Raw genomic sequence first — 27,703 nt, 5'->3', positions numbered from 1 at the left:
GTACTATTTATTTGTTGTCTCTTTTTAAGGTTCAAGTGCAATGTCACCGAGTGGGACCCCAGGTGCTGAAAATCAAAGTACAAGCGACAGAGCCACAACAACAGGTGACAAGAAATGAGCCAAATACTTCATTTTCATTTTGCAGCGTTTCCAGACAAGGAGGCAGAGGCCTTTCTATTTGGCAACAACTTGCCTTACCTCGAATCTTAGCATCTGAGGGCCTAGTGTGTGAGCTAAGTCACCTAGAAGACAGGGAAATGTTCAATGATCAACCTTCACTTATGTAGTAATAACACATTAGTGGTTTTCTTATTTTTGTGTTAGTACCATGGCTTGAACTCAGGGCCTGGGTACTGTCTCTTAACTTATCCATTCAAGGCTGGTGCTCTACCACTTAAGCCACTCCCTCACTTCTGGTTTTTTGGTGGTTAATGGGAGATAAGAGTTTCAAGGACTTTGCTGCCCAGGCTGACTTTGAGCCATGATCCTCAAATGTCAGCCTCCTGAGTAGCAAGGATTATAGTAAACCACCTGTACCTGGCTTTAATAGCTCCTTAAATGCCATTTGCTCGTATGTATGTAAGATTTCTCTTTATTTATTTACTAGCAAGTCATAGCCAGATTTTATTTCTCTTAACATGTACATTCTAGTAGTAATTTATCCACATAAATTTATGGCAAATTCTTTTGAAATAAGTTATAGTTCACATTAAAACTGGAGAGCTAAAAGATAAATTCTACATAAAACAGCATAAAGCAGGAAACTTGTTAATTCTTCTTAGATTAATCTGATGGAAACTTTAGAACAATAATCATTCCAAAAATGTCAAGCCAGGGGACAGTGGCTCATAGCTATTCAGGAGGCTGAGATCTAAGCATTGTGGTTTGAAGCTGGCCCTGGCAGGACAAATCTGTGAGACCCTTTATCTTCAGTGAGCCAGCAAAAAGCCTGAAGTGGAGCTGTGGCTCAAGAGGTAGAGCACTAAGCCCTGAGCAAAATAAGATAAAACAAAAGCTCCAGGATAACACCTAGGTTCTGAGTTCAAGCCCCAGGACCAACATTTAAAAAATGACAGGCTTCAAGAGAGTTAAAGGATTGTGTCAATCACCATCTTTTTCTCATACTTCCAAGAACTTGTAATACTGTTCGGAATAGCATGTGCCCTGCCTCCATCTCTCAATCTGTTCTTGGTTCCAGGGACCACAGCAGTGTCTGCAGGCTCCACCGCTGCCCACCCCAGAACCTCTGACAGACCAGCCACAACCTCTGGTAGCAGCAGCTCAGGTAAGAAAAAAGTCTGGGAATTTTCAGGCTCTAAGTGGCTATATTGCCTATCTCCATTCTTGGTGCCCAGAGCATGGTGAAGAAGGAAAGGAATAGGAAGAGATTGGAGCAAGAAACCCTATTCATTACTATGTAGTCTACATTAGATGGTATTTCTGTAGTCCTGTACTATCCTTGCTATCTCTTGATGTGCTATGAACACCATGATTCTGAGACTCCAAAGCTGAATCTACTGAGGCTGTAAGTTTGGAGTGGAGTCCTTGCTTGCAATTGGCTGGAAATTGAAATCAAACAGAATATTTTTGACATACATTGGAGGAGTTCTTCACAGAATCATTGAATGTGGACCTCTGGCAGAAGGACCCAGACATAGTAAATACTTCATACAAACCTCACAGTTGGTTTTAAAAATCATCATGAGCTATGCGCCAGTGGCTCATGAATGTAATCCTACCTACTTAGGAGGCTGAGATCTGAGGATCATGGTTCAAAGCCAGCCTGGCCAGGAAAGCCCAGGAGACCCTTATCTCCAATTAACCACCAGAAAAAAGTGAAAAGACTCAAGGACAGTGCCCAGGCCCTGAGTTCAAGCCTTGGAACTAGCCAAAAAAAAAAAAACAACTCTAAGATTAATAACCCATGATGATTTTTTTTCAGTCCTGGGACTTGAACTCAGGGCCTGGGCACTGTCCCTGAGCTTCTTTTGCTCAAGGCTAGCACTCTATCACTTGAGCCACAGAGCCACTTGTGGCTTTTCTGTTTATGTAGTACTGAGGAATTGAAATCGGGGCTTCATGCAAGCACTCTACCACTAAGCCACATTCCCAGCCCTAATCCTAGTTTTAAAACAAGCAAATATAAAGAAGTTTATTTGCATTCAATAAGAAAATTGATAAACTCAGTCTCAGAATCACGATTTTAACATCAATTTTTTAGACAGTGAGTTAGAAACAATGAAGTGCAAATGAAATTTGTGATGCACACATATATACATATACATACATGTATGTGTGTATATATATCTTGTGTTAGTACTGGAGCTTGAAATAAGGTTTTACTCTCTTGCTTGGCATGGGAAAAAATTAAGGGACAGTGCCCAGGCCCTGAGTTCAAGCTCTAGTCTCATCATAAACAGAACAAAAAGAAAGACAAGATTGAGTCTAGCCTTGGACTTATGCCATCAGTCATTTTAAAGACCTTAGTAGGGTTGTGTCTTTTCCATTTTGTTTCCCTTGACTGGTACCAGTGTCAACTATTTTATACTCCTGTCTGTAGTCCTCTTCAAGGGACCCTGTGGTACTCCATGTTTGGTTTCTGGACTACAGCATCAGCATCCCTTAAGAACTTTCTAGATGGCCTATTTCTGAGCCCACCTGCCTAGACTCAGGACCTGTTAGAAAGGAGCCTTTCTATGCAGGTTATTCTGATCACAGCAGGGCAACACTTCTCTCACACTTCTTTCACACTTCTCTTCCATTTAAACTCTAATTTTTTCTATATTTTCCCCTATTAATTTTTTGACTTGCAATTTTTTGATATAAATGTATGTCAATATTCTTTTAGGCATATATATCATTTATATAATAGTATAATGGGATGAGAAAAAATCTACATAAAGCACTACCAATTGAGACTACTTATTCTAATTTGATTTCTAAACTGATTGAAATTTTAGAGGGATAACCTTTGAGTTTGTATTCCCTAATTTCTGAATCAGAATTACTCAGGTAAAAATGGCTTTCAGGCACCATGCAGTTTATATGAATGGTGCAGTTCTAAGTTTGGGCCACAAGTGGGTGCCATTCCAGAGTGTTTGCTACTAGGCCAGTATACCAGAACCAGAACAGAAAACAAAAGATTTTAAAATGTAGCAATATAAAAACAATGATCTCATTTCTATGGAAGAAATTATAGATTCTATGGCTGGGTTTAATTTTATGGTATTCTTCAGAGCCTCTAACTTAGCACCATTTAGAAAATTGCACAAATGAGTCTTTTGTCGTAGATCTTTGAAAGCAGAGGTCAAAATAATGATTCTAAAGCTAGTGTTAGCATCTGGATCTGCCATCAACAAAACTGATGACCTGGATCAAGTCACTTAAAGTCATCTGATCAGCAGGAAGTACATTCTACCCACCAGAGAAAACCTTTTCCTGGGTTAAATGAATCAATGAATGACTAAAGCATTATTGCATGCTATTTTATCAGGATCAGAGGGTCCTGCCACACCTACTCCTAGTAATGAGAAGGGCAGCATACCGAGGGAACACGGCACAGGAACTACAAGCCAAGGAAACTCAGGGGAGTCAGGACAGGGACTTTAGCAAGACAGGTACTTTATGGTTGTAGACATCATTCTATCTTAGAATTACTGTAGAATGCAGGGGGGAAAAGCACATATTCTCTCACTCTGGTTCATGTTAGAAGAGGAGGAATGAATATTCATATCGACTGACAAGATGAAAATTTAACAGGGGAAAGGTATGACCTGGAACCAGGGAAAATTTAAGCATAAACAAAAGTATTCAGGGGGTAAACACCAATGAGCCTATGTTATAGCTACATTTTAGTATTTACTGATCAACTTTTAATATTTTAAATATCGTCTTTCACATCATTGTACAATGAGTTGCAATTTAACAAAGCAGTTTATGAATATGATGCCTCTTGATCAGTGTCACCCCATTCACCTTTCTCAACTATTACAATGTTATTAATAAACGTGCTTTAGCGTACACCAACGGTGAGCACTCTGATCATGAGCACAGGATCTGTGTTATTTGAATCAAATGACTTTACCTAGCACAAGAACTTGAGAATCAAGAGAAAATGCTGGGATAGTTACATTCACTTTGTCAAAAGGAAAATCAAGCCTAATTTGTCTTATTCCTAAAGATACTGAGCTTTACGTGCTTCAACTGAATTTCTTGTTCTCTCCCTTCAGAAGAACAAGCTTATATTACATGAGCTTCCATGTTCCTTGGTAAACAGGAGAGCCGGTGGAACTCTCCTGTTAAATATCTCCCCCATGATATATAGCAGACACCATGTGGGTACCATTTGCAACCACCCCTGCAGTTGGCAGGAGCCCTGGAGATTCAAGCTCAGGAGCCATAGATTCTGGTTAGGGCCACACAACCGGCTCTGATCATCTCTTTGCAGTAGGTTCTAATCTGTGAGATCAGAAGATGGGGGTTAGAACTCAGGATTGAGGAGAGATTGGGGACAGAACCTTTCACTGCCTTTTTTACAAGCACTATTACTCAGAGTAATAGTAGGAGTAATGTACATCCTGAACACCCCCCCACACACACTGTTGTTGGTTTCAGGGAGCACAGCGCTGTCTGCAGCCTCAACAACTGCAGGCCCCGGATCCTCAGCCAGACCAGCTACCACCTCTGCCAGATACAAATCAGGTAAGGAAAGAAGAGAGCCAGCCCGGTGCCAGTGGCTCACACCTTTAATCCTAGCTACTAAGGAGTCTAAGATCCCAGGATCACAGTTCAAAGCCAGCCTGGGCAGGAAAGTCCATGAGACTCTTAGCTCCAATTAACCACCAGAAAACTGGAAGTGGCACTGTGGCTCAAGAGGTAGAGCACTTGCCTTGACCTGCAGAGCTAAGGGACAGCGCCCAGGCCAGAGTTCAAGCCCCACAAATGAAAAAAAAATTAAAAAGAAATAAAAGGGAGAGCCAATGTATGTGCAGGGGTTTATGGGTTTGTGTGGTGAACTCCTTTGTTCTCAGATTTTGGAGCATAGTGCCAAAGGAAAGGAATAAGAAAAGACTGGAGTTAAGGGACTAGGTTCTTACCCAACAGTATTATGGGGAGCGCAGGGAATCAGGATCAGATGACAGTTCTACAGTCTTGTTCCAACATTTGCATCCTTCAGTGTGCTCATGAGACACAATGATTCCAGGAGTCAGGATAGACATCCTGGATTCAAACAGTGCTGGAAATTAACATCAAATAAAACAAGCTTGAAATACACATTGAGGAGTTCTTTATAGATTCATTAAATCTGGGCCTCAGATAGAAGGGCCCCAGGTATAATAAGTAATTTATGAAGCTTTGTAGTTGCTTCTGGAGGCATGAAGGGTTCTGAATTACAGGATTCCAATATTTTAATATTAAAGCAAGTAAAGATGAAGTTTATTTGCCTTAGGCAAGATAATGTATACCCACTGGCATCTTCAGAATATATGAATTTAAGATCCCTTTTTAGAAAGAGTGAGTCAGAAATGGCAAAGTGTACCTGAATATCTGACAGATATTTAGAAACAGGCAATGTGACCTGTTGTTCTGTAGGACAGCTGTTACATGCTTACTGTTTCCTGTGGCAGGCACTACAGGACCCGCAGCTGGTGAATCTACTAGAGCCCCAAGCAGTGAACCCTCCACAGCTGAGGCCACATCAGGTGAGGGGAGCAGGGTTTGTGCCAGGCACTGCTAAGTCAAAAGACAAGGTTGTTCACCAGGACCCTGCCCATGTTTAAGCCAAGAGGCTGGGAACACTCTGTGAAGTTGTACTGGGAACCAATCTCATGTGGGAAGAATGCTTTGTAAGAAAACCGTCTCATCCCTGCCCAAGAGCCACAAGGAGATCAAATTTTAAGGAAATAATACTAGATCAGAATGTTAGGCATATGCATGGAAACAGTTTGAGACCATCCCTCTTATGTTTGTAAAATACTAGCTTTTGTTATATTAGATTTCATATTATGTTAAATGATAGACCTAGATATAAAGTAACCATTGAGGACATACTGGAAATTCCATCAATACTTTTGTCACACATTGTTGAGAAGACCCAGTCAGAGTTTGATTACTGGGCCAGCATTGGGTTTGGGGGTTTGCTGTCAACCAATGGAGTGACCTGGGGAGATAAATGGGAGGAATCTGATATGACATGGGAAATAGGTGTTGCCAGCATCAGAGGGTTTATGTGAGGTTCAGCATGCTGATAACAGGGGAGCACATGATCACATGTCACTGTTTGCTTTTTCAAATCAGCAAGAACTGAAGTGCCTACCTCACCCACATCTATTGGCAAAGAAGCCAGCACCCTCAGAGAATCAAGCCCTGGAACTGTGACCCAAGGAAACTCAGGTAAATCAAGGCAGGCACTATAGCACCTACACACAAGTGAAAATATCAGAGTGGATCAGCTGTGGAAAATGAAGCACTGTTCAGAAGTATCTAAGGCGAAAGCTAATGGCCTAGTCTTCAGCTTCAGGAGCATGAGTGGGCATAGCAATCATTGCTTCTGTGTTTATCAGGAACAACAGGCCAGTCTGTGGGACCGACTTCAGCATCAGTCAGGGAGGTCACAGCTGGACCTCCAGGCTCAGAGACCACAGCTGGACCACGAGGCACACAGAGCACAGGTGGAGCACCGGGCAAGGAGACCACAGCTAGACCAGCAAGCACAGAGACCACAGCTGGACCACCAGGCAGGGAGACCACAGCCCGGGTGACCACAGCTGGACCACCAGGCACGCAGAGCTCGGCTGGACCACCAGGTAGGGAGACCAAACCTGACCACCAAGCATGCAGACCACAGCTGGACTACCAAGCACTGAGACCATCCATTCTACACACCCAGAAAGCAATACAAAGCCCTCTGTGGGGTACTGTGGATCCAGTATAAACATTGTTGACTCCAAAGTGAGATCCTGAGAGCAAGGTCAGAGCACTTGAGAAAACATAGTAGGGAATCATGACAAGAACACATTTAAGGAAAACCCATGACAGAATCCATTTTACCCAGCTCTCAGTATCTTTTAAACCATATTCTTGCCTGGTATGGTGGTGGTAAAACTGTAATTGCAGAATTACAGAGGCTGACGAAGCAAGGTCACAAGTTCAAGGCCAGTTTACGCATATAGAAGGATTTAAAACAAAAAAGTCCAAGAGTACAAAAAATAACTCCACATTTTTAAAACATCAGTTTTCTTCCCATAGGAACCAGTGGAAGAGCGGGTAGAGTTGCTAGCACAAGCACTAGTGAAAGCACATTTGGAAACACAGATAGAGAAGAAACAGAAGGAAACCAATGGCAGACACACAAGCACTTGGGCTCTACACGCAGTCAGAGACAGGATCCTTGGTGAACCCAACCATTGTTCTGATATTTTTTATAGTGCCTGTCCCGGGGCTTTCACTCAAGGCCTAGGCCCTGTCCCCTGAGCTTTTGTGCTCTAGGCTAGCACTTGATCCATCGCTCCACTTTGGGCCCTTTTGGTAGTTAATTGGAGCTAAGAGTCTCAAAGACTTTACTGACTAGTCTAATCCTCAGAATTCAGCCTCCTGAGAAGTAAACCTTATAGGTGTGAGCCATGGCTGCCCTTCCCAACCATGGCTACTTTGGTGATGGCCCATGACTAGAAGATTAGAGAAAATAACACTGTGACTCTCAGAAATATTTTCGGATACAGGAAAAGTTTGGGAAACACATGCCGTCTTTTTTTTTTTCATTTACATGTTTTATTTGGAAATGTTTATACCACAACAGTGAAATTAAACTTTAGGGAAAATGGATATCATTAGTTTAGTTACCCTCAGCTTATTATAAAAGGGAGATATAAAAAGTATCTATACGATTAAAGATCTTGGGATTTCCATGGAATGGGCCGCTTCACATGCTGTCATTTTAATGATGTATTCACTCTACATACTTCCCAAGAATGTCACCATCCCTAAATAAGACATAATCCTTGTCCTCTAGAGCACCTGTGTTCTCATTCTAGTTCCGGATAGAGACAGAGGAATCAATAATCATATAGACTTAGAAGACAAAAAATAAGCGAGAGGAATCCACTGGGAAAAAGAAATAAATATATCAGAACAAAACAAGACTAGACCCAACCATTGGGAGCTAACAAATCATGGTACCAACATGGTAATTACATTTAATTAAAATACCTTAGGGCAATGAGCACGAATTCAATGTTGCAAGACTGGATGTATCTACTTGAAACTTCAGTGAAAACTCTGTGGTGAATATATTTCTATAATCAAAGGAAAAAGCAAGCCTAATTCAAGTCTTAACCATAAGGAAACCAAACTCACTTTGTAGCTTGCAATGAAAAGCATGCTCCTCTTGTATATCTCAGGGAACAGGAGAGCCAGGAAGACTAAAATTATCTCTTTCAATGGTGTACATCAGACACCCCTCTCTTTCTATGGAGTACAACAGACACTTTTGTGTACCACATGATCAACTCCTTAGGTGGTAGTGCACTTGATATGCAGGCACCAGAACCATAGGCCCTTCCTGCTCTCCCAGTGTGAATGGAGTACAAGCCTTTCTCCACAATGTCTTCTCATAGCAGGAGCTGGTCTGTGGAGTCAGGCTCCCGTTAGATTTATAGTGCTGAGAAGAACAGGAGTGGAATTGTCACTCACCGTCTTTTTCTCTTTGGTAGGAGAAGCATGTTCATTGTTATCACCTCTCATTCTGTGGTTGGTTTTAGGGAGCACAGTGCTGTCTGTACCCACCACCACTGCAGGCCCAGGATCCTCAGCCAGACCAGCTACCACTTCTGCTAGCCACAGATCAGGTAAGGAAAAGGGAGAGACATTTCATGTGCAGGTTTTTAAGTGCATGTATGGTGAACTCTTTCATTCTCAGTTTATGCAGCATGGTGCCAATGGAAAGAGATAGGAAGAGACTGGAGTTAAGAAGGGACCAGGTTCTGTAGCAACAGTGTTACAGGGAGAACAGGGGTTCAGGATAAGATGATGTTTCTACAGCCTTGTTCCAGCATCGGCATGCCTCAGTGTGCTCATCAGACATGATAATTCCAGGATTCAGGAAGGGTGTTCAGGATTCAAACAATGGCTACAAATTAACATCAAATTTATAGTGGACCTTCTGAGATTCACTGAATCTACATTTGGGGTAGAAGGGCCCTAGGTATAATAAGTATTTCTTGAAGGTCTGTAGTTGCTTCTGGAAGCAAGATTGTTTCTGATTCACAGGATTCCAGTATTTTCTTATTAATGCAAGTAAAGATGAAATTTATTTGCCTTAGACCAGTTAACGTGTACCCACTGACATCTTTAGAATCATATACAATTTTAGGATCCCTTTTAGAAAGAGTGAGTCAGAAATGGCAAAGTGTACCTGAATATGTGACAGCTATTTAGAAGCAGGCAATGTGACCTGTTGTTCTGTAGGACAGCTGTTAAATGCTTACTGTTTCCTGTGGCAGGCACCACAGGACCCGCAGCTGGTGAATCTACTAGAGCCCCAAGCAGTGAACCCTCCACAGCTGAGGCCACATCAGGTGAGGGGAGCAGGGTTTGTGCCAGGCACTGCTTTATGTCAGCAGACAGCATTGTTCATCAGGACCTGCCCATGTTTAAGCCAAGAAGCTGGAAACACTGTGAAGTTGTACTGGGAACCAATCTCATGTGGGAAGAATGCTTTGTAAGAAAACCATCTCACCCTGCCCAAGAGCCACAAGGAGATCAAATTTTAAGGAAATAATGTTTGATCAGAATATTAGGCAAATGCATGGAAAAGTTTGAGACCATCATTCTGATGTCTGTAAAATTCTAGCTTTTGTTAAATTATGTTTCATATTTATATTGAATGACGGACCTGAATATAAAGTATTCATGGAGGACATATTAGAAAGTCAATCAATACTTTTGTGACACATTGTTGAGAAGACCCAGTCAGAGTTTCATTCGTGGGCCAGCACTGGGTTTGGGGGTTTGCTGTAAACCAACGGAGTGACCTGTAGAGAAAAATGGGAGGAATATGATATGGGGAGACAGGTGTTGCCAGCATCAGAGGGTTTATGTGAGGTTCAGCACGCTGATAACAGGGGGCACATGGTCACATGTCACTGTTTGCTTTTTCAAATCAGCAAGAACAGAAGTGCCTACCTCACCCACACCTATTGGCATAGAAGCCAGCACCCTCAGAGAATCAAGCCCTGGAACTGTGACCCAAGGAAACTCAGGTAAATCAAGGCAGGCACTATAGCACCTACACACAAATGAAAATATCAGAGTGGGTCAGCTGTGGAAAATGAAGCACTGTTCAGAAATATCTAATGCGCAATATGATTGCCTAGTCTCCAGCTTCAGGAGCATGAGTAGGCATAGCAATCATTGCTTCTGTGTTTATCAGGAACAGCAGGCCAGTCTGTGGGACCGACTTCAGCATCAGGCAGTGAGATCACAGCTAGACCTCCAAGCTCAGAGACCACAACTGGACCACGAGGCACACAGAGCACAGCTGGACCACCAGACAGGGAGACCACAGCTAGACCAGCAAGCACAGAGACCACAGCTGGACCACCAAGAACGGAGACCACAGCTGGATCACCACCCACGGAGACCACAGCTAGACCACCAGGCAGAGAGACCACAGCCAGACCAGCAAGCACAGAGACCACAGCTGGAACACCAGGCAGGGAGACCACAGCTGGACCACCAAGAACAGAGACCACAGCTGGAACACCAGGCAGGGAGACCACAGCTGGACCCCCAGGCATGCAGAGCACAGCTGGACCACCAGGTAGGGAGACCAAACCTGACCACCAAGCATGCAGACCACAGCTGGACCATCAAGTACTGAGACCATCCGTTCTAAACACCCAGAATACAAAGCCCTCTGTGTGGCACTGTGGAGTCCAGTATAAGCATTGTTGACTCCAAAGTGAGATCCTGAGAGCAAGGTTAGAGCACTTGAGAAAACATAGTAGGAAATCATGACAAGAACACATTTAAGGAAAACCCATGACAGAATCCATTTTACCCAGCTCTCAGTATGTTTTAAACCACATTCTTGCCAGGTATGGTGGTGGTAAAACTGTAATTCCAGAATTAGGGAGGCTGAAGAAGCAAGGTCACAGGTTCAAGGCCAGCTTAAGCATATAGAAGGGTTTCAAAAATGTCCAAGAGTACAAAAAATAACTACACATTTTTAAAACATCATTTTTCTTCCCCCAGGAACCAGTGGAAGAGCGGGTAGAGTTGCTTCCACAAGCAGTAGTGAAAGCACACTGGAAACACAGATAGGGAAGAAACAGAAGCAGAAAAGGAACCAGTGGTAGACACACATACACTTGGGCTCTACTACATGCAGTCAGAGACAGGATCCCTGGTGAACCCAACCATTGTTCTGATATTTTTTATGGTGCCTGTCCTGGGGCTTTCACTCAAGGCCTAGGCACTGTCCCCTGAGCTTTTGTGCTCAAGGCTAGCACTTGATCCATCGCTCCACTTTGGGCCCTTTGGGTAGTTAATTGGAGCTAAGGGTCTCAAAGACTTTACTGCCTAGTCTGTCTTTGAACACTAATCCTCAGAATTCAGCCTCCTGAGAAGTAAACCTTATAGGTGTGAGCCATGGCTGCCCTTCCCAACCATGGCTACTTTGGTGATAGCCCATGACTAGAAGATTAGAGACAATAACTATATGACTCTCAGAGAAATATTTTAGGATACATGAGAAGTTTGGGAAGCACATGCTATCTTTTGTTTATTTAGGAGTTTTATTTGGAAATGTTTATACCACAACAGTGAAATTAAACGTTAGAGAAAATGGATACCATTAGTTACCATCAGCTTATTATAAAAGGGAGATATAAAAAGTATTTACATGATTAAAAATATTGGAACTTCCATGGAATGGGCTGCTTCACATCATCATTTTAGTGATGTATTCACTCTACATACTTCCCAAAAATGTCACCATCCCTAAAAAGAAATAATCCTTGTCCTCTACAGCACATGTGTTCCTATTCTAGTTTCTGATAGAGACAGAGGAATCAATATTCATGTAGACTTAGAAGACAAAAAATAAGTGAGAGTACTCCTCGGGGAAAAAGAATAAAATGTATCAGAACAAAAGAAGCATAGACCCAACCATTGGGAGCTAACAAATCAAGGTACCTGCGTATTAATTACATTTAATTAAAATACATTAGGGAAATGAGCACAAAGTCAGTGTTGCATGAGTGGATGTATCTACTTGAAACTTCAGTGAAAACTATGTGGTAAATATATTTCTATAATCAAAGGAAAAAGCAAGTCTAATTCAAGTCTTAACCATAAGGAAGCCAAACTCTCTTTGTAGCTTGCACTGAAAAGCACCCTCCCCTTGTGTTTCTCGGGGAACAGGAGAGTCAGGAAGACGAAAATTATCTCTTTCCATGGTGTACATCAAACACCTTTGTGTACCACGTAATCAACTCATAAGGTGGTAGTGCACTTGACATGCAGGCACCGGAATCATAGGCCCTTCCTTCTCTCCCAGTGTGGAAGGAGTAGAAGCCTCTCTCCCTGCTGTCTTCTCATAGCATGAGCTGGTCTGTGGACTCAGGCTCCCACAAGGTTTATAACCCTGAGGAGAATTGGAGAGGAATTGTCACTCACTGTCTTTTTCTCACTTTGGTAGGAGAAGCATGTTCATTTAAATTCTGTGGTTGGTTTTAGGGAGCACGGTACTGTCTGTAGCCTCCACCACTGCAGGCCCAGGATCCTCAGCCAGACCAGCTACCATTTCTGCTAGCCACAGATCAGGTAAGGAAAAGGAAGAGCCATTGCTTGTGCAGATTTTTAAGTGCATGTATGGTGAACTCTTTCATTCTCAGTTTATGGAGCATGGTACCAATGGAAAGTAATAGGAAGAGACTGGAGTAAAGAAGGGACCAGGTTCTGTAGCAACAGTGTTACAGGGAGAACAGGGGTTCAGGATCAGATGATGTTTCTACAGCCATGTTCCAACATTGGTTCCCTCAGTGTGCTCATGAGACATGATGATTCCAGGATTCCAAAAGTGTGTTTGAGATTCAAACAATGGCTGCAAATTAATATCAAATTTGTAGTGGACCTTCTGAGATTCACTGAATCTACATTTGGGGTAGAAGGGCCCGAGATATAATGAGTATTTCCTGAAGATCTGCAGTTGCTTCTGGAAGCAAGATTGTTTCTGATTCACAGGATTCCCGTGTCTACTTATGAAAGCAAGTGAAGATGAAGTTTATTTGCCTTAGACAAGTTAACATGTACCCACTGATATCTTTAGAATCATATACAATTTTAGGATCCCTTTTTAGAAAGAGTGAGTCAGAAATGGCAAAGTGTACCTGAATATGTGACAGCTATTTGGAAGCAGGCAATGTGACCTGTTGTTCTGTAGGACAGCTGTTAAATGCTTACTGTTTCCTGTGGCAGGCACCACAGGACCCGCAGCTGGTGAATCTACTAGAGCCCCAAGCAGTGAACCCTCCACAGCTGAGGCCACATCAGGTGAGGGGAGCAGGGTTTGTGCCAGGCACTGCTTTATGTCAGCAGACAGCGTTGCTCATCAGGACCTGCCATGTTTAAGCCAAGTAGCTGGGAACACGGTGTGAAGTTGTACTGGGAACCAATCTCAAGTGGGAAGAATGCTTTGTAAGAAAACCATCTCACCCCTGCCCAAGAGTCACAAGGAGATCAAATTTTAAGGAAATCATGTTAGATCAGCATGTTAGGCACATGCATGGAAACAGTTTGATACCATCCCTCTTACGTTTGTAAAATATTAGCTTTTATATTAGATTTCATGTTTATGTTAAATGATGGACCTGGATATAAAGCATCCATTGAGGACATACTGGAAATTCCATCAATTCTTTTGTCACACTTTTTTGGGAAGCCCCAATCAGAGTTTGATTTGTGGGCCAACATTGGATTTGGGGGTCTGCTGTCAACCAGTGGAGTGACCTGGAGAGATAAATGGGAGGAATCTGATGTAACATGGGGAGACAGGTGTTGCCAGCATCAGAGGGTTTATGTGAGGTTCAGCATGCAGACAACAGGGGCGCACATGGTCACATGTCACTGTTTGCTTTTTCAAATCAGCAAGAACAGAAGTGCCTACCTCACCCACACCTATTGGCACAGAAGCCAGCACCCTCAGAGAATCAAGCCCTGGAACTGTGACCCAAGGAAACTCAGGTAAATCAAGGCAGGCACTTTAGCACCTACACACAAGTGAAAATATCAGAGTGGGTCAGCTGTGGAAAATGAAGCACTGTTCAGAAATATCTAAGGTGCAAGCTAATGGCCTATTCTCTAGCTTCAGTAGCATGAGTTGGCATAGCAATCATTGTTTCTGTGTTTATCAGGAACAGCAGGCCGGTCTGTGGGACCGACTTCAGGATCAGGCAGGGAGATCACAGCTAGACCTCCAAGCTCAGAGACCACAACTGGACCACGAGGCACACAGAACACAGGTGGACCAACAGGCAGGGAGACCACAGCTGGATCATCAGGAACTGAGAGCACAGCTGGACCAGCAAGCACAGAGACCACAGTTAGACCACCAGGCACTGAGAGCACAGCTGGACCAGCAAGTACGGAGACCACAGCTGGACCACCAGGCAGGGAGACCACAGCCAGACCAGCAAGCACAGAGACCACAGCTGGAACACCAGGCAGGGAGACCACAGCCCGGGTGACCACAGCTGGACCACCAGGCACACAGAGCTCGGCTGGACCACCAGGTAGGGAGACCAAACCTGACCACCAAGCATGCAGACCACAGCTGGACCACCAAGCACTGAGACCACCCGTTGTACACACCCAGAAAGCAATACAAAGCCCTCTGTGGGGCACTGTGGATCCAGTATAAGCATTGTTGACTCCAAAGTGAGATCCTGAGAGCAAGGTCAGAGCACTTGAGAAAACATAGTAGGGAATCATGACAAGAACACATTTAAGGAAAACCCATGACAGAATCCATTTTACCCAGCTCTCAGTATCTTTTAAACCACATTCTTGCCAGATACGGTGGTCGTAAAACTGTAATTCCAGAATTAGGGAGGCTGAAGAAGCAAGGTCACAGGTTCAAGGCCAGCTTAAGCATATAGAAGGGTTTCGAAAAAAAGTCAAAGAGTACAAAAAATAACTCCACATTTAAAAAAAATCAGTTTTCTTCCCATAGGAACCAGTGGAAGAGCGGGTAGAGTTACTAGCAGAAGCACTAATGAAAGCACACCTGTAAATACAGATAGAGAAGAAACGGAAACAGAGAGGGAACCAGTGGCAGACACACATGCACTTGTGCTCTACATGCAGTCAGAGACAGGATCCCTGGTGAACCCAACCATTGTTCTGATATTTTTATAGTGCCTGTCCTGGGGCTTTCACTCAAGGCCTAGGCACTGTCCCCTGAGCATTTGTGCTCTAGGCTAGCACTTGATCCATCCCTCCACTTTGGGCCCTTTTGGTAGTTAATTGGAGCTAAGGGTCTCAAAGACTTTACTGCCTAGTCTGTCTTTGAACACTAATCCTCAGAATTCAGCCTCCTGAGAAGTAAACCTTATAGGTGTGAGCCATGGCTGCCCTTCCCAACCATGGCTACTTTGGTGATGGCCCATGAGTAGAAGGTTAGACATAATAACTATATGACTCTCAGAGAAATATTTTAGTATACATGAGAAGTTTGGGAAGCACATGCTAACTTTTGTTTATTTATATGTTTTATTTGGAAATGTTTATACAAGAACAATGAAATTAAACTTTAGAGAAAGTGGATATCATTAGTTTAATTACCATCAGCTTATTATAAAAGGGAGATATAAAAATATTTACATGATTAAAGATCTCAGAACTTCCATGGAATGGGCCGCTTCACATGCTGTCATTTTAGTGTATTCACTCTGCATACTTCCCAAGGATGTCACCATCTCTAAATAAAAAATAATCCTTGTCCTCTAGAGCACAAGTTCTATTCTAGTTCTAGTTATTCTAGCTATTCTAGTTCCGGATAGAGACAGAGTAATCAATGACCATATAGACTTAGAAGACAAAAACATAAGTGAGAGAATTCCACAGGGAAAAAGAATAAACTGTATCAGAACAAAACAAGACTAGCCCCAACCATTGGGAGCTAACAAATCAAGGTACCTATGTGATAATTACATTTAGGTACAATACCTTAGGTCAATGAGCACAAACTCAGTGTTGCATGACCCATTGGATGTATCTACTTGAAACTCCAGTGAAAACTAGGTAGTGACTACATTTCCAAAGTCACAGGAAAAATGCAAGCCTAATTCAGGTCTTAAGTATAAGGAAGCCAAACTCTCTTTGTAGCTTGCAATGAAAAGCATGCTCCCCTTCTGTTTCTCAGGGTACAGGTGATCCAGGTAGACTCTGAAACTGTCTCTTTCCATGGTGTACATCAGACACCCCTCTCTTCCATGATATAAAACAGACACTTTGTGTGCCACCTGATCAACTCAGGCAGGTGGTAGTGCACTGGATATGCAAGGAACAGAACCATGGGGCCTTCCTGCTCTCCCAGTGTGGATGGAGAACAAGCCTCTCTCCCTGATGTCTTCTCATAGCAGGAGCTGGTCTGTGGACTCAGGCTCCCACAAGGTTTATAACACTGAGGAGAATTGGAGTGGAATTGTCACTCACTGTCTTTTTCTCACTTCGGTACGAGAAGCATGTTCATTGTTGTCACCTCTCATTCTGTGGTTGGTTTTAGGGAGCACGGTGCTGTCTGCAGCCTCTACCACTGCAGGCCCAGGATCCTCAGCCAGACCAGCTACCACTTCTGCTAGCCACAGATCAGGTAAGGAAAAGAGAGAGCCATTTCATGTGCAGGTTTTTAAGTGCATGGATGGTGAACTCTTTCATTCTCAGTTTATGCAGCATGGTGCCAATGGAAAGAAAGAGGAAGAGACTGGAGTTAAGAAGGCACCAGGTTATGTAGCAACAGTGTTACAGGGAGAATAGGGGGCCAGGATCAGATGATGTTTCTACAGCCTTGTTCCATCATTGGTTCCCTCAGCGTGCTCATCAGACATGATGATCCTAGTATTCAGGAAGGGTGTTCAGGATTCAAACAATGACTGCAAATTAACATCAAATTTGTAGGGGTCCTTCTGACATTCACTGAAACTACATTTGGGGTGGAAGGGCCCTAGGTATAATGAGTATTTCCTGGAGGTCTGTAGGTGATTCTGGAAACATACTGTTTCTAATTCACAGGATTCCAGTATCTTCTTATTAAAGCAAGTAAAGATGAAGTTTATTTGCCTTAGACAAGTTAACGTGTACCTGCTGACATCTTTAGAATCATATGTAATTTTAGGATCCGTTTATAGGGAGAGGGAGTTAGAAATGGCAAAGTGTACCTGAATATGTGACAGCTATTTAGAAGCAGGCAATGTGACCTGTTGTTCTGTAGGACAGCTGTTAAATGCTTACTGTTTCCTGTGGCAGGCACCACGGGACCCGCAGCTGGTGAATCTACTAGAGCCCCAAGCAGTGAACCCTCCACAGCTGAGGCCACATCAGGTGAGGAGAGCAGGGTTTGTGCCAGGCACTGCTTTATGTCAACAGACAGCGTTGTTCATCAGGACCTGCCATGTTTAAGCCAAGTAGCTGGGAACACTGTGTGAAGTTGTACTGGGAATCAATCTCATGTGGGAAGAATGCTTTGTAAGAAAACCATCTCACCCCTTCCCAAGAGCCACAAGGCGATCAAATTTTAAGGAAATATGTTAGATCAGAATGTTAGACATATGCATGGAAACAGTTTGAGACCATCCCTCTTATGTTTGTAAAATACTAGATTTTGTTATGCTAGATTTAATATTTATATTAAATAATGGACCTGGGTATACTTTTTTTATTTTCTTAATTTTTATTTTTTTATTGTGAAAATACTGTACAGAGAGGTTACAATTACATGGGCAAGATAGTGAGTACATTTCTTATCAAGCATTGTAGCCTCCTCCTTTGTTTACCCTTCCCATCCCTTCCCAGCCTCCCCCTACCCCCCAATCTAATCCCCCCCCAGCAAAGTTGTAAAGTTCGTTTTCGACATGACAACTTGTACTTCTCATTGTTGCAATGGGTCCACCTGTATCCTTATTTAAATGAATTGTTTTTCCCCTTCCCCTCCACAAATTATACCCACATCAAATACAGTGAAAGCAGGGGTTATACTGTGGGGGAGGGACATACAAAGCAACAAGGAAATAATCTTATAAATGCTTTAGAAACAAATGCATGAATGAAAAAAACAATTGAATACATATCTTAGGGTTCATTTTCCTAACATCACCTTATCTGACCTTTTCTGGTTGACTTATATATATACTGGATATTGCAAATAAGCGAAACCATGGGACCTATGTTTCTTTGGGCCTGGCTTACTTCACTTAATATAATTTTTTCCAAGTCTTTCCATTTCCTAACAAATAGGGCAATGTCATTCTTTCTGATGGAGGCATAGAATTCCATTGTGTATATATACCACATTTCCTTGATCTATTCATCTACTGAGGGGCATCTGGGTTGGTTCCATATCTTAGCTATGGTAAATAATGCTGCAATAAACATAGTCGTGCTGGTAGCTTTAGTGTGGTCTGGTTTGTAAACATTTGGGTAAATGCCAAAAGTGGGATTGCTGGTTCATAGGGGAGGTCTATGGGGAGTCTTTTGAGGAACCTCCATACTGCTTTCCAAAGTGGTTGAACAAGTATACATTCCCACCAACAATGTAGTAAGGTTCCCTTCTGTCCACATCCCCTCCAGCATCTGTTCTTATTAGAGTTCTTGATTTTTACCATTCTATCTGGGGTAAGGTGGTATCTCAATGTTGTTTTGATTGGCATTTGTTTTATGGCTAGGGAGGTTGAGCATTTCTTCATGTGTCTATTGGCCATCCTTCTTTCTTCTTCAGAGAAGTTTCTCGTTAAGTCATTTGCCCACTTATTTATTGGACAGTAGTTTCTTTGAGGATTTGTTGATTGGGAATTTAATTTTTTGAGTCTGACCTGGGTATACTTATATAAACATTTTTAAAATATTCATTGGGGGCAAATTGGAAATTCCATCAATTGTTTTGTCACACATTGCTGAGAAGCCCCAGTCAGAGCTTGATTCATGGGCCAACATAGGGTTTGGGAGTCTGCTGTCAACCAATGGAGTCGTCTGGAGAGATAAATGGGAAGAATCTGATATAACATGGGGAGACAGGTGTTGCCAGCATCAGAGGGTTCATGTGAGGTTCAGCATGCTCATAACAGGGGGGCACCTGGTCACGTCTCTTTTTGCTTTTTTAAATCAGCAAGAACAGAAGTGCCTACCTCACCCACACCTATTGGCAAAGAAGCCAGCACCCTCAGAGAATCAAGCCCTGGAACTGTGACCCAAGGAAACTCAGGTAAATCAAGGCAGACACTATAGCACCTACACACAAGTGAAAATATCAGAGTGGGTCAGCTGTGGAAAATGAGGCGCAACCTAATGACATAGTCTCCAGCTTCAGGAGCTGGCAATCATTGTTTCTGTGTTTATCAGGAACAACAGGCCAGTCTGTGGGACCAACTTCAGCATCAAGCAGGGAGAGCACAGCTGGACCTCCAGGCTCAGAGACCACAGCTGGATCACAAGGCACACAGAGCACAGCTAGACCACCTGGCAAGGAGACCGCAGCTAGACCAGCAAGCACAAAGACCACAGCTGGACCACCAGGCACTAAGACCACAAAGGGATTGACCACAGCAGGACCACCAGACACTCAGAGCACAGTTACACCACCAGGCATTGAGACCACAGCTGGAACACCAAGCAAGGAGACCACAGCTAGACCAGCAAGCAAAGAAACCACAACTGGAACACAAAGCACGGAGACCACAGCTGGACCACCAGGCGGGGAGAACACAGCTAGACCAGCAAGCAAAGAGACCACAGCTAGACCACCAAGAAGGGCGACCACACTTGGAACACCAGGCACTGAGGCCACAGCCGGGGTGACTACAACTGGACCACCAGGCACACAGAGCACAGTTAAAACACCAGGCAAGGAGACCACAGCTGGACCATCAGACACCCAGACTACAGCTGGACCACCAGGTAGGGAGACCACAGTTGAATCCTCAAGCACTGAGACCACCCATCCTACCCACCGAGTAAGCAAGACATAGCCCTCTGTGGGACACTGTGGGGTCTAGTATATGCATTGTTGACTCCAAAGTGAGATCCTGAGAGCAAGGTCAGAGCACTTGAGAAAACATAGTAGGAAATCATGACAAAAACACATTTAAGGAAAACCCATGACAGAATCCATTTTACCCAGCTCTCAGTATGTTTTAAACCACATTCTTGCCAGGTATGGTGGTGGTAAAACTGTAATTGCAGAATTAGGGAGCCTGAAGAAGCAAGGTCACAAGTTCAAGGCCAGCTTAAGCATATAGAAGGATTTCAAAAAAGTCCAAGAGTACAAAAAATAATTACACATTTTTATAACATCATTTTTCTTCCCCATGGAACCAGTGGAAGAGCAGGTAGAGTTGCTACCACAAGCAGTAGTGAAAGCACACTTGGAAACACAGGTAGGGAAGAAACAGAAGCAGAGAGGGAACCAGTGTAGACACACATGCACTTGTGCTCTGCATGCAGTCAGAGACAGGATCCCTGGTGAACCCAACCATTGTCCTTATATATTTAAGTAAGGAGCTTGCACTCAAGGCCTGGGCTCTGTTTCCTGAGCTTTTGTGCTAAAGTCAAGCACTTGATCCATCGCTCCACTTTGGGCCCTTTTGGTAGGTAATTGGAGCCTCGTCTGTCTTTGAACACTAATTCTCAGAACTCAGCCTCCTGAGAAGTAAACCTTATAGGCGTGAGCCATGACTGCCCTTCTCAACCATTGCTACTTTGGTGATGGCCCATGAGTAGAAGATTAGAGAAAATAACTCTCTGACTCTCAGAGAAAGATTTTAGGATACAGTAAGAGTTTGGAAAGCACATACCTTCTTTTTTTCATTTACATGTTTTATTTGGAAATGTTTATCCACAACAGTGAAATTAAACTTTAGAGAAAATGGATATCATTAGTTAAGATCAGCTAATTGTAGAAGGGAGATATAAAAAGTATTTGCATGATTAAAGATCTGGGGAATTCCATGGAATGGGCCGCTTCACATGCTGTCATTTTAGTGATGTATTCACTCTACATACTTCCCAAGAATGTCACCATCCCTAAATAAGAGTACCTGTTTTCTTATTCTAATTCCTGATAGAGACAGAGGAATCAATAATCATATACACTTAGAAGACAAAAATATAAGTGAGAGGACTCCACTGGGAAAAAGAATAAACTGCATCACAACAAAACAGCAATAGACCCAACCATTGGGAGATAAGAAATCAAGAAACCTATGTGATAAATACATTTAAGTAAAATAATTTAGGGCATTGACCACAAAGTCGGTGTTCCATGACTGGATGTATCTACTTGAAACTTCAGTGAAAACTATGTGGTAAATATATTTCTATAATCAAAGGAAAAAGCAAGCCTAATTCAGGTCTTAACCATAAGGAAGCCAAACTGTGTTTGTAGCTTGCACTGAAAAGCATGCTCCCCTTGTGTTTCTCAGGGAACAGCAGAGCCAGGAAGACTAAAATTATCGCTTTCCATGGTGTACATCAAACACCCCTCTCTTTCTATGGAGTACAACAGACACCCACCTGATCAACTCAGGGAGGTGGTAGTGCACTTAATATGCAGGCAACGGAATCATAGGCCCTTCCTGCTCTCCCAGTGTGGATGGAGTACAAGCCTCTCTCCCTTATGTCTTCTCATAGCAGGAGCTGGTCTATGGACTCAGGTTCCCACAGGGTTTATAACCCTGAGGAGAATTGGAGTAGAATTGTCACTCATTGTTTTTATTTTTCACTTTCATAGGAGAAGCATGTTCATTGTTGTCACCTCTCATTCTGTGGTTGGTTTTAGGGAGCACGGTGCTGTCTGCAGCCTCCACCACTGCAGGCCCAGGATCCTCAACCAGACCAGCTACCACTTCTGCTAGCCACAGATCAGGTAAGGAAAAGGGAGAGACATTTCATGTGCAGGTTTTTAAGTGCATGGATGGTGAACTCTTTCATTCTCAGTTTATGCAGCATGGTGCCAATGGAAAGAAAGAGGAAGAGACTGGAGTTAAGAAGGGACCAGGTTCTGTAGCAACAGTGTTACAGGGAGAACAGGGGGTCAGGATCAGATGATGTTTCTATAGCCTTGTTCTAGCATTGGCATGCCTCAGTGTGCTCATCAGACATGATGATTCCAGGATTCAGGAAGGGTGTTCAGGATTCAAACAATGACTGCAAATTAACATCAAATTTGTAGGGGTCCTTCTGACATTCACTGAAACTACATTTGGGGTGGAAGGGCCCTAGGTATAATGAGTATTTCCTGCAAGTCTGTAGGTGATTCTGGAAACATATTGTTTCTAATTCACAGGATTCCAGTATCTTCTTATTAAAGCAAGTAAAGATGAAGTTTATTTGCCTTAGACAAGTTAACGTGTACCTGCTGACATCTTTAGAATCATATGTAATTTTAGGATCCCTTTTAGAAAGAGTGAGTCAGAAATGGCAAAGTGTACCTGAATATGTGACAGCTATTTAGAAGCAGACAATGTGACCTGTTGTTCTGTAGGACAGCTGTTAAATGCTTACTGTTTCCTGTGGCAGGCACCACAGGACCTGCAGCGGTTGAAAGTACTAGAGCCCCAAGCAGTGAACCCTCCACAGCTGAGGCCACATCAGGTGAGGGGAGCAGGGTTTGTGCCAGGCACTGCTTTATGTCAGCAGACAGCGTTGCTCATCAGGACCTGCCCATGATTAAGCCAAGTAGCTGGGAACACTGTGAAGTTGTACTGGGAATCAATCTCATGTGGGAAGAATGCTTTGTAAGAAAACCATCTCACCCCTATCCAAGAGCTACAAGGTCAAATTTTAAGGAAATATGTTAGATCAGAATGTTAAGCATATGCATGGAAACAGTTTAAGATCATCTCTCTTATGTTTGTAAAATACTAGATTTTGTTATGTTAGATTTAATATTTATATTAAATAATGGACCTGGGAATACTTTTTTTATTTTCTTTTTTTTTAATTGTGAAAATACTGTACAGAGAGGTTACAATTACATGGGCAAGATAGTGAGTACATTTCTTATCAAGCATTGTAGCCTCCTCCTTTGTTTACCCTTCCCATCCCTTCCCATCTTCCTCCTACCCCCCAACCTAATCCTCCCCCACGCCCAGCAAAGTTGTAAAGTTCGTTTTCGACATGACAACTTGTACTTCTCATTGTTGCAATGAGTCCACCAGTATCCTTATTTAAACGACTTGTTTTTCCCTTCCCCTCCACAAATTATACCCACACCAAATACAGTGAAAGCAGGGGTTATACTGTGGGGGAGGGACATACAAAGCAACAGAGAAATAATCTTATAAATGCTTTAGAAACAAATGCATGAATGAAAAAACATTTAAGTACATATCTTAGGGTTCATTTTCCTAACATCACCTTATCTGGCCGTTTCTAGTTGACTCATATATATACTAGATATTGCAAATAAGGCAAACCATGGGACCTATGTTTCTTTGGGCCTGGCTTACTTCACTTAATAAAATTTTTTCCAAGTCTTTCCTTTCCTAACAAATGGGGCAATGTCATTCTTTCTGATGGAGGCATAGAATTCCATTGTGTATATATACCACATTTTCTTGATCTATTCATCTACTGAGGGGTATCTGGGTTGGTTCCATATCTTAGCTATGGTAAATAATGCTGCAATAAACATAGTTGTGCTGGTAGCTTTAGTGTGGTCTTGTTTGTAAACATTTGGGTAAATGCCAAAAGTGGGATTGCTGGGTCATAGGGGAGCTCTATGTGGAGTCTTTTGAGGAACCTCCATACTACTTCGCAAAATGGTTGAACAAGTTTACTCCCACCAACAATGCAGTAAGGTTCCCTTCTGTCCACATCCCCTCCATCATCTGTTCTTATTAGAGTTCTTGATTTTTACCAATCTAACTAGGGTAAGGTGGTATCTCAATGTTGTTTTGATTGGCATTTGTTTTATGGCTAGGGAGGTTGAGCATTTCTTCATGTGTCTATTGGCCATCCTTCTTTCTTCTTCAGAGAAGTTTCTCGTTAAGTCATTTGCCCACTTATTTATTGGACAGTAGTATCTTTGAGGATTTGTTGTTTGGGAATTTAATTTTTTGAGTCTGACCTGGGTATACTTATATAAACATTTTTAAAATATTCATTGGGGGCAAATTGGAAATTCCATCAATTGTTTTGTCACACATTGCTGAGAAGCCCCAGTCAGAGCTTGATTCATGGGCCAACATAGGGTTTGGGAGTCTGCTGTCAACCAATGGAGTCGTCTGGAGAGATAAATGGGAAGAATCTGATATAACATGGGGAGACAGGTGTTGCCAGCATCAGAGGGTTCATGTGAGGTTCAGCATGCTCATAACAGGGGGGCACATGGTCACGTCTCTTTTTGCTTTTTTAAATCAGCAAGAACAGAAGTGCCTACCTCACCCACACCTATTGGCAAAGAAGCCAGCACCCTCAGAGAATCAAGCCCTGGAACTGTGACCCAAGGAAACTCAGGTAAATCAAGGCAGGCACTGTAGCACCTACACACAAGTGAAAATATCAGAGTGGGTCAGCTGTGGAAAATGAGGCACAACCTAATGACATAGTCTCCAGCTTCAGGAGCTGGCAATCATTGTTTCTGTGTTTATCAGGAACAACAGGCCAGTCTGTGGGATCAACTTCAGCATCAAGCAGGGAGAGCACAGCTGGACCTCCAGGTTCAGAGACCACAGCTGGATCACAAGGCACACAGAGCACAGCTAGACCACCTGGCAAGGAGACCGCAGCTAGACCAGCAAGCACAAAGACCACAGCTGGACCACCAGGCACTAAGACCACAAAGGGATTGACCACAGATGGACCACCAGACACTCAGAGCACAGTTACACCACCAGGCATTGAGACCACAACTGGAACACAACGCACGGAGACCACAGCTGGACCACCAGGCGGGGAGACCACAGCTAGACCACCAAGAAGGGTGACCACAGCTAGAACACCAGGCAGGGAGACCACAGCCGGGGTGACTACAACTGGACCACCAGGCACACAGAGCACAGTTAGAACACCAGGCAAGGAGACCACAGCTGGACCATCAGACACCCAGACCACAGCTGGACCACCAGGTAGGGAGACCACAGTTGAATCCTCAAGCACTGAGACCACCCATCCTACCCAGTGAGCAAGCAAGACAAAGCCCTCTGTGGGGCACTGTGGGGTCCAGTATAAGCATTGTTGACTCCAAAGTGAAATCCTGAGAGCAAGGTCAGAGCACTTGAGAAAACATTGTAGGGAATCATGACAAGAACACATTTAAGGAAAACCCATGGCAGAATCCATTTTACCCAGCTCTCAGTATGTTTTAAACCACATTCTTGCCAGGTATGGTGCTGGTAAAACTGTAGTTGCAGAATTACAGAGGCTGACGAAGCAAGGTCACAGGTTCAAGGCCAGCTTAAGCATATAGAAGGATTTCAAAAAAGTTCCAAGAGTACAAAAAATAATTACACATTTTTAAAACATCATTTTTCTTCCCCAAAGAACCAGTGGAGGAGCAGGTAGAGTTGCTACCACAAGCAGTAGTGAAAGCACACTTGGAAACACAGGTAGGGAAGAAACAGAAGCAGAGAGGGAACCAGTGGCAGACACACATGCACTTGTGCTCTACTACATGCAGTCAGAGACAGGATTCCTGGTGAACCCAACCATTGTCCTTTTATATTTAAGTAAGGAGCTTTCACTCAAGGCCTGGGCACTGTTTCCTGAGCTTTTGTGCTCAAGGCTAGCACTTGATCCATTACTCTACTTGGGCCCTTTTGGTAGGTAATTGGAGCTAAGGGTCTCATCAACTTTACTGCCTCGTCTGTCTTTGAACACTAATTCTCAGAACTCAGCCTTCTCAGAAGTAAACATTATAGGTGTGAGCCATGACTGCCCTTCCCAACCATTGCTACTTTGGTCATGGCCCATGAGTAGAAGATTAGAGAAAATAACTCTATGACTCTCAGAGAAACATTTTAGGATACAGTACGAGTTTAGGAAGCACATGCATTCTTTTGTTTTCATTTACATGTTTTATTTGGAAATGTTTATACCACAACAGTGAAATTAAACTTTAGAGAAAATGGATATCATTAGGTTAGTTACCCTCAGCTTATTGTAAAAGGGAGATATAAAAAGATCTCAGGACTTCCATGGAATGGGCCGCTTCACATGCTGTCACTTTAGTGATGTATTCACTCTACATACTTCCCAAGAATGTCACCATCCCTAAATAAGACATAATCCTTGGCCTCTAGAACACCTGTGTTCTTATTCTAATTCCTGATAATTCCTCATGTAGATTTAGATGACAAAAAAGTAAGTGAATGGACTCCACTGGGAAAAAGAATAAACTGCATCAGAACAAAACAAGAATAGACCCAACCATTGGGAGATTACAAATCAAGGAACCTATGTGATAATTACATTTAAGTAAAATAATTTAGGGCATTGACCACAAAGTCAGTGTTGCATGACTGGATGTATCTACTTGAAACTTCAGTGAAAACTATGTGGTAAATATATTTCTATAATCAAAGGAAAAAGCAAGCCTAATTTAGGTCTTAACCATAAGGAAGCCAAACTCTCTTTGTAGCTTGCACTGAAAAGCATGCTCCCCTTGTGTTTCTCAGGGAACAGGAGAGCCAGGAAGAGTAAAATTATCTCTTTCCATGGTGTACATCAAACACCCCTCTCTTTCTATGGAGTACAACAGACACCCACCTGATCAACTCAGGGAGGTGGAACTGAACTTGATATGCAGGCACCGGAATCATAGGCCCTTCCTGCTCTCTCAGTGTGGATGGAGTACAAGCCTCTCTCCCTGATGTCTTCTCATAGCAGGAGCTGGTCTGTGGACTCAGGCTCCCACAAGGCTTATAACCCTGAGGAGAATTGGAGTGGAATTGTCACTCACTGTCTTTTTCTCACTTTGGTAGGAGAAGCATGTTCATTGTTGTCACCTCTCATTCTGTGGTTGGTTTTAGGGAGCAAGGTGCTGTCTGTAGCCTCTACCTCTGCAGGCCCAGGATCCTCAGCCAGACCAGCTACCACTTCTGCTAGCCACAGATCAGGTAAGGAAAAGAGAGAGCCATTGCATATGCAAGTTTTACGCGCATGTATGGTGAACTCTTTCATTCTCAGTTTATGGAGCATGCTACCAATGGAAAGAAATAGGAAGAGACTGGAGTTAAGAAGGCACCAGGTTATGTGGCAACGGTGTTACAGGGAGAACAGGGGGCCAGGATCAGATGATGTTTCTACAGCCTTGTTCCAGCATTGGCATCCCTCAGTGTGCTCATGAGACATGATGATTCCAGGATTCAGGAAGGGTGTTCAGGATTCAAACAATGTCTGCAAATTGACATCAAATTTGTAGGGGTCCTTCTGACATTCACTGAATCTACATTAGGGGTAGAAGGGCCCTAGCTATAATAAGTATTTCCTG

This window comes from Dipodomys spectabilis, unplaced genomic scaffold (assembly GCF_019054845.1).
Source record: "Dipodomys spectabilis isolate Male_0828 unplaced genomic scaffold, ASM1905484v1 ptg000039l, whole genome shotgun sequence".
Classification (NCBI taxonomy): Eukaryota; Metazoa; Chordata; class Mammalia; order Rodentia; family Heteromyidae; genus Dipodomys; species Dipodomys spectabilis.
Note: the sequence above shows the minus strand (reverse complement) of the source record.